Below are 9,167 nucleotides of genomic sequence, written 5' to 3' on the forward strand. Positions count from 1 at the left end.
AAAATTAGTGTTAATAATTTTTTGTCATCATACTTTTTCTGTTTCTGCATTTGAATATGTGTAACATGCTCACCTGCCAAAGAGATTGACAGCATGGCTTAGTTATGGTTATAATGACCTTCTGTCTTTCCAGATTTGGCCTAGGTAGGGCATGTTTCACTTTATTTCAGTTGAATGTGTTACACCCCCGAGCTCAGGTCAGTGTAAACAGAATCATATCACCTGTAAACAGGGTGAAATAAATGAGACACGAGGAGTCACGTCTTGTCTTCACAAATGCCTCTCAAGTCTTTATTAAACAGTCCCTTTTAATATAATCTCTGCACTAGTAAATTTTCCCCAAATGCATTGTAGTTCAAAGCTTTTTGCATTGCTTTAAGTAACATTAACACATTAGACTTTACAATAACATACACGTATGCAGTTACGTTCAACATCTTGACACTCAATAGTCCCCTTTTACAACCTTTTACTATTGTCTCATACAAAATATATACAGACCCATTCCAAAAAATTAGAATATCATGGAAAAGTTTCTTTATTTCCATAATTCCATTCCAAGACTTAAACTTTCATAGATTATAGATTCAGGGCCCACAATTTAAGCGATTTCAAGTATTTATTTGTTTATTTTTACATAATTTGGGCTTCCAGCTCATAAAACCCACGAAAACAGGATTTCAAAAAATTAGAATACTGTGGAGAAATCAGCCCAAATTTTGCAGGGCATGAATGTTTTAAACTGAGTGTGACACACTAATCACCTACTAAACTCAAAGCACCTGCACAGGTTTCCCCAGGTGTCATTAAATTGCTTCAGTTTGGTTCAATTGTCTCAGTTCGGTTCAATATGGGGAAGACCATCATTGATACCCTCCATAGGATGGGTAAGCCACAAAAGTTCATAGCTAAGGAGGCTGGCTGTTCACAGAGTGCTGTGTCCAAGCATATCAATGGAAAGTCTAGTGGAAGGACAAAATGTGGCAGGAGAAGATGCACCAGCAAAAGAGATGACCGTGGGCTTCAGCGGATTATCAAAAAGAGAAAATTCAAGAATCTGGCAGAGATCCAGAAAGAGTGGAATGAGGCAGGAGTCACAGCTTCAAAAACCACCACATTCAGACGCATCCGGGAGATGGGCTACAACTGTCGGGTTCCTCGGGTCAAGCCACTTCTGAACCTGAGCCAACGTAGGAAGCGTCTCAACTGGCCCAAGGAGAAGAAGGGCTGGACCGTTGGCCAGTGGTCCAAGGTCCTCTTTTCCGATGAAAGTAAAGTGTGCCTTTCATTCGGGAATCAAGGTTTGGAGGAAGACGGGTGAGGAACAGAACCCAAACTGCTTGAGGTCCAGTGTGAAATATCCACAGTCAGTCATGATTTGGGGTGCAATGTCTGGTGCAGGTGTTGGTAAACTCTGCTTTCTTAAATCCAAGGTCACCGCAACAGTCTACCTGAATGTTTTAGAGTAGTAGTAGTAGTAGAGTAGTAGAGAGTAGTAGTAGAGTAGTTCATGATTCCTTCTGCTGAGGATCTGTATGGAGATGCAGATTTCATCTTCCAGCAGGACCTGGCCCCTGCCCATGCCGCCAGAAGCACCAAAGCTTGGTTTGATGCCCATGCCATCACAGTGCTTGACTGGCCAGCCAACTCGCTGGACCTAAACCCCATTGAGAATCTATGGGGTATTCTTAAGAGGAAAATGAGGGCCACCAGACCCAACAACAAAGAAGAGCTGACAGCAAGCATCAAGGAAATCTGGGCTTCCATAACTCCCAGACAATGCCACAGGCTGATTGCCTCAATGCCACGTCGCATCGAGGCAGTGATTAAAGCAAAGGGATTCCCAACCAAGTATTGAAGATTGACATATCGTTTTGAAAGTATCATATTTTGATTGATTTGATGTGATCTTAATTTCTTTTTTTTCTGCAAAAACTGAGAAGTAGTTTGGGCTGATTTCTCCACAGTATTCTGATTTTTTAAAATCCTGTTTTTGTGGGTTTTATGAGATGGAAGCCCAAATTATGTAAAAATAAACAAATAAATACTTGAGCCCTTGTGGGCCCTGAATCTATAATCTATGAAAGTTTAACTCTTAGAATGGAATTATGGAAATTAATCAACTTTTCCATGATATTCTAATTTTTTGGAATGGGTCTGTATATATTGAAAATACTCACTTGTCATAATACAAGGTTTTAATGTGATGGTACATTAACACACGCTTATCACCAATGCATTTCTGGTTAAACATTATGTCACCGATACAGAGAAACATATTAAAGGGTAACAAATAATATTTTACTTTAAATTCTAAGCTGAAATAATAACTGTACCAAATGGCTTGCTTTTAACATTACCAAATAACATTAGCAAGTCCTAGTTACTTACTTAGAACAAGATAATATTAAAAATAAATATTCAAAAATATCAGCAGCACTTATAAACAGTACAAAACATAGTGCATTGCAATAATATTGGCTTATGGCCTGATGCATTCGCACGTGCAACACGTGTTGGCCTGTTCACACTTACAGTATATATGCATAGATTATAAACTTCTGTTGGATTAATTTATACATCCACTTGAAAATATAATCACTCACAATTTACCCATGAAGTTTTATTACATTTCTCACCTGTAAACAAGGTGAAATAAATGAGACACGAGGAGTCACGTCTTGTCTTCACAAATGCCTCTCAAGTCTGAGAGACAGAGCGACAAACATCAGCAAATCATGACACTCCCCCTAATGGACATTCTTAGCCGCCACAGTTAAAACTGTCTTGAAAGAAGTTTATAATCCATACATACATAATCCAACAAACATCACATATAACAAATGTGACCACACTTTGTGGGTGTCACACCCTCCCTGACACAAAGAATGACCTCACTGAACAATACACACGTATATACAACTTTTCTTTTTCCACCTGGTCTTCACACCATGACCCTGTACTTCAATAGACAGATATACTACAAGGATACAATCCATATGTACATGGTGCATATGTATGCAGTGTGGGTGTAGTAACTAAAAATGATGGTACAACACAATCCCCTACATAGCCTGAAAGTATGTATGGCCTACTGTACACCCCCATAACACTGACACTCGGGTAACCCTGTATTGAAGGTTGGCCTAGTGTTTCATAGGTGAACAACTGTTTTGGTCTTCTCTCTCTAGTGGACCGCCTATTTTCAGTGCAAGTGTCAGTAGCTACTGGTGTGGATGGTCCTACCTCACTTTCCAGTTCTGTCTCACATTCACTCACTGTCTCTAGTTCAACTGGATCAGGTCCTGTCTCATTTCCCAACTGCTGAACTAAACTCTCATCCTTTTGTTGAAGTTCATCCTGCCTGTGTTCCCTTCCCGTATTCCCCTCACAGGTGGACCGTTCTTTTCTTTGAACTTGCCTCCTCTGAACTACGGTAGGTATTTCCTGGCACGGATCTCCCCTTCCTATCTCCTCCCTCACGGGTATTCTCAACCAATACCCTCCTGAGCCTGATTCTTCATCCGAGTCAGATGTGTCAGAAGCTAGACTTTGGTCCTTATCAACCAACCTACATGTTTGTCTCGGTTGCCCCGTGCGTAACAGTTTAGTAGGGCCTGGTGTTGTGAGAATGGGCAAGTCATTAACTAGCAGCAGCAAGTAACGATGCAAAGTTCTCGTTTTATGCCGATCACCTGTTTCCGGACTAACTACATAAACAGGATTATCAGCTACCTGTTCCTTCACCACATATATCATTCTTTCCCAGTATGACCTCAGTTTACCAGGACCTCCCCGCTCACCCAAGTTCCTTACAAGGACACGGTCTCCAGGTTGTAAGACTACACCTTTCATCTTTTGGACGTAATATGCTTTGCCCCTAGCACTAGATTGCTTACTGTTTTCCTCAGCAATTTTGTATGCGTCCACTTTTTGGCATATCCGGAAGGAGTGACTGTCTCTTCCTTTTCAATCAACCCGAACAGCAGGTCTACAGGTAGACGTGGATGGCGACCATAGAGTAAGAAGTAAGGGGAGTACCCGGTGGCCTCATGCCGGGTACAGTTGTATGCATGAACCACTTGTGACAAATGATCTCTCCAACGCTCTTTTTCTTTATCACCCAACGTCCGCAACATTTGTAATAGAGTTCGATTTAACCTCTCGACAGGATTACTTTGAGGATGGTACGGGGATGTTCTAGAATGGCCTACCCCAGCTAACCGTTGCAAGTTTCCAAAAAGTTCATTTTCGAACTCTCTGCCTTGGTCATGATGCAACTTACAAGGATAGCAAACCTAGGGATGAAATCACTGAAGATTCGTTCTGCTGCTGTTCGACCAGACTTGTTTTTTGTCGCATACGCTTGAGCGAATCTTGTGAAGTGATCTACCACCACTAAGATATATTCATACCCTCCACGGCTCTTCTCTAAGTGTAAGTAATCAATACACACAAGTTCAAGGGGTGAACTCGAGGTAACACTACCTAACGGAGCACGAACGTGAGTGGCTGGTTTCTTTTGTGTTATACACGGACACTGTTGTGTAACGTACGCCTCAACCTCTTTTTTCATGTATGGCCAATAGAATCTTTCTCTCACCAAATGGAGGACTCGTTCTGTACCAACATGAGCCATGTCATCATGGAGATGTTTCATCACAAGTTGCCTGTATTTTGTGGGAAGGACAAGCTGTCTCCGCACCTGGGTCTGTCTGTAAAGAAGACCATCTTCCAGATGCAATCTCTTCCACTCATACAAAAGCTTCCTTGCAGCCCCACTCATCGTCCTTCTTAAATCACTTGTGGGGGTTACTCCTGTTTCTTTCATCTTTATTATCGGTCCCAATGAGTCATCTTCCCTTTGTGCTTTCACTAGTTCGCCATGACCAATAGGTGGTACAGTCACCTGTAACGGTGGGTGGACATCTCCAGACGACATGTTAAGAGCAGCAATCCATGCCACATCCTTCTGCTCTGAAGCTCTACTCCCTTGCCAGGTTGCCTGCAGCACCTCAGGGGACAACTCCTCAGTGCATCCCTGTATATAGCTGTCAATATCAAGAGGAATGCGTGACAGTGTGTCCGCATCAATGTTCACTTTTCCAGGTCTATATTTCACCTCAAACCGGAAGTCTGCTAACTCTCCAACCCAGCAATGGCTAACTGCATTGAGTTTGCCAGTGCTCATTACATAAGTCAGAGAACTGTTATCTGTGTACACCGTGAAATGCGGAGCATAAAACAGATAGTCTCGAAACCTCTCACATATGGCCCATTTCAATGCCAAGAACTCAAGTTTGCCACTGTGAAGGTGATAGTTTTTCTCAGCGGGGGTTAATGTCCTGGACGCATATGCGATCACCCTCATTTTCCCACCCTGACGCTGGTACAAAATGGCCCCTAGACCTTCCTCTGAAGCATCAGTGTGCAGTGAAAAAGGTAGACTGAAGTCAGGATAGGCCAACACTGGAGGCATCACCAGCAGGCCGATGAGTTGTTCCAGTGTTGCTTTGTGCTCACTTGTCCATTCTACAGGGGTCCTAGAGGCTACCTGCGGACCTTTGGTCTTTCCCTTACCCAACTGGCCCTGCAAAGCCCCCGCCTTCCCTTGAAGCAACTGGTAAAGTGGTCTAGCTATTCGTGAGAAGTCTTGAATGTAAGACCGGTAATAGCTAAGGAACCCTAAAAGTTTTCTTACATCACCAACAGTTTGTGATGTCTTCTCCATCAAACAGAGCACAGCATCCAAGTCCCTGGGGTCTATCCTTACTCCTTCAGATGACACCAAACGACCTACATATCTGACCTCTCGCTGAAAGAGACTGCATTTCTCTGGCCTAAGCTTCACTCCATGGAGCTGAAGCGCTCTCAGAACTTTACGAACACTTTCCACATGTTCATCAAAAGACTTAGCATAGCAAAATACATCATCCAGGTATGGGATGCAACACCCCGCTGGAATGCTGCTGGCGCATTAGATAGCCCAAATGGGATTCGGACCCATTCATATAAGCCCCAAGGTGTAATGAAAGCAGTATAGTGCCTGGATCCCTCCGCAATAAATCCCTGATGATATGCTTTACCCTGGTCTAATATGCTAAACCATGTGTAACCACCAAGTGTGTTCATCAGATCCCCAATCCGAGGCAGTGGGTGTCGGTCGGGAATTGTCTTCTGGTTGAGAAGGCGGTAGTCCACACAAAGTCGAAGTGTTCCATCCTTTTTGCGGACGCACACAATTGGAGCAGAGTATGGAGATTTAGATTTACCTATCCACCCCCTTGCCAAAAGATCCTGGATGTACTCCTTGACTTCCTTAAACAATGGTTTGGGTATTGACGCATATGCCCGCTGCACCGGTATGCTGTCTTTCAGGTTGATAGACAGTTGTAGGCTTGTAATACAACCCACGTCACTGCTGTCTCTGGCAAAAGCAGCGGACTCTTCATACAACATTTGTCTGACCACATTTTATTGTCCTGCATCTAAATGACTCACATCCACTGATGGATGCCACAGCTGCGTCTGGGACAAATCCTCCATGGGTGTGGTTGTCACACTACTAACCCCCAGCTTGGATTCTTGCATTCCATATGAATTAGTTTGAATAATCCTGTCAATTGGTTGAACATTACCAATTACAGATTTCTGTGCTATCCTGATATCATGCTTTGTGAAATTGCTCACAGGAATCACTACGTGTGGGTCCTTCTGTTCCTGTATCTCTAAAAGTCCTTCCCATAAATCAAGCTGGTCTAGTTGTACATTATTTTTGTTTGGTTCAAATAGCACTAAGGATCCAGATGCATAACTGCTTGACGGACCCTGCACTTCGCCCACACCATCTGCCCTGCAGGGACAATTAAGTCTCGCTGGCCCACCCTCAGGTTTTCATGTAGCATGATAAGCTTTGAAGTTTGTACAAAATTCACCAAATTCCTGACACTGCTACTGGGGATTGATACAGCTTCACTGAGTATTTGAACTAGTGTGGGTACCAACTGCTCTGACTGCCCATGAATCAATTCTTCTACTACGTTGAACCCCAACAACGGCCTCTTGAGTGGTAAACGGCTCACTAAGAAAGGAACGTTGATGAATAGACCAGTGTTTTCCACATTCTGAAAATTAACAGTAATAACCAGCCAGTCTTCAAATGGAATGGGCTCCCCATTCACAGCATAGACTTCCAACTGCCCACCACTCTCAAGGAGTTCTGCAATTGGTCGTATGTCGGCACTGGGTAGGTATTTATCTTTCCAATCCAGACTGATGATGCTGACTTGGGCCGCAGTATCTAACAAAGCAGACACCATTATTCCATTGAGGTTGCACTGTATTGTGGCTCTTCTTCCAATCAGCTTCACCACAGGTTTATTCTTACTGCTGTTAGAAATTCAGCAAAACAGGAGCCAGGAGACGTCCGGGTCTTCAGGAGTAGTTTATTGACACATACAGACGTATGGGCACAGCTTGGAAGACCGACAGAAAATCTAACTAGGCATATTCTGGGGAGACTTTATATACACTAGATATGAGGGGAGGATTCACAAGGAAGATAAAGAGGGGTGATCAGGGAGGGGGGGTACTGGAAGGGTGTTGGTTTTATGGTGGGTAATACAGGATGGGGCGATCAGGGAGGGGGGTACTGGAAAGGGTGTTGGTTTTATTGTGGGTAATACAGGAGACAAGGATCAAGGGTGAACAAAAGGGCTTTGGGCTTTATGACAATTAGGTGTGGGTAGACAGGATTGGGTGTGTGTGTAGGATTCAGGGAGTGGGGGTAATATGAAAGGATCAAACAGGAGGGTTCATTTCAATATGACGAGACAGGATTTAGGGGGTTTGTAGGAGACGAGAAAGGAAGTGAGGGGTGAACTATTTTCTCATACTGCCTGTGAGTTCAACTGTGGATGAAGAACACAAGGTGCTTTGATTACGCTTCCCTTTTTGTTTAGGGATGGTTTCCACTGAATCCATCTGACCATTAGACCTCTCATTGCCCTGTGTGTTGCGTTCTGGGGCCTTTAACTGGGTAATCTGGGACTCGCTTGGTCCGATCATTGGTGGTCCCCTTCCAATGACCGGCTTCAGTTTCCCTGATGCTCAGTTTTCTTGAGACAACCGATGGCTCTGTGCCCCTCCTCACCACAGGTAAAGCAGTGGCTACAGCGCAATATACCCTGCTCCACACATTTCGTACAACCATGTGTTTTCTCCCTTTTGGTCACAGAGGGTTTACTAGTGTGGCACTGGCAGGCGTGTTCTGTTTTAACCTGTTTTGACTTCCATACAGAGTCAACAGCACTGGCAAGAGAATCTATTCTTGCGGTTAACTCAGCCAATGCGTCTTTCTCACTGTTGCCCTTTAGATCGCCTTGACAGGTAGTGTCCTGTTTTTGAGTATTGGACCCGAGCTGAGCACTATTAGCTGTGGTTGGTTTAGAGCGGGACATTCCCCCTAGCCTGCGTTGCCTCTCACTCTCATCAATAGTTATCTTTGTGACCAGTCTCAAAATAGCTTCATCAGTCACTGTCCTGTCTGACAAGAGTGGTTTTAACTCTCTACGGAGGTCGTTACATTTAAGGCTCAATCCCTGATGCACCGTGTGTAAGAAAACACCTTGGATGGTTTCAGAGCTATATCGTATGTCTGTACTAACCTGTTTGGATGCAAAAAGAACTTTCTGTTTCAACCCTATTACTCTATAGAGGAACTGTTGTGGTGTCTCTGACTCACTCTGTTTCGCACACATTAGTTCTTGGAGTATTTCAGTGCTACCCTTTTCTCCCAGATGTGACTGTAGGAACCCCCTCAGCTCTGCTACTGTCATATCCTCTTTATTAATTAACATATCCTTATATAGCCCCCTTAAAAATGTTTGTTCATTGATGTTTTGTTTGTGTTAATGAGAGTTCTAATTTATTTCAGTCTAAATGTATTCCAAATGATTCGGTGTGTTACTGAGTTGATTCTTTTATTTCAAAATGATTCGTTGGCTTTGTTTTTTCTGAACGTGTAAGGGGGCGTGGCATCGGCTGAGGTAAACAGAAGGAGAGCGGGAGAACAGGAGAGAGCGGGAAAAGAGAGAGAAAGATAGAAAGTTCGAGATTGATGAGGTACCGCATTTTATGCGAGATAACGAGATTAATCGTGAGTAAAT

The sequence above is a fragment of the Trichomycterus rosablanca genome, chromosome 3 (assembly GCF_030014385.1).
Source record: "Trichomycterus rosablanca isolate fTriRos1 chromosome 3, fTriRos1.hap1, whole genome shotgun sequence".
NCBI lineage: Eukaryota > Metazoa > Chordata > Actinopteri > Siluriformes > Trichomycteridae > Trichomycterus > Trichomycterus rosablanca.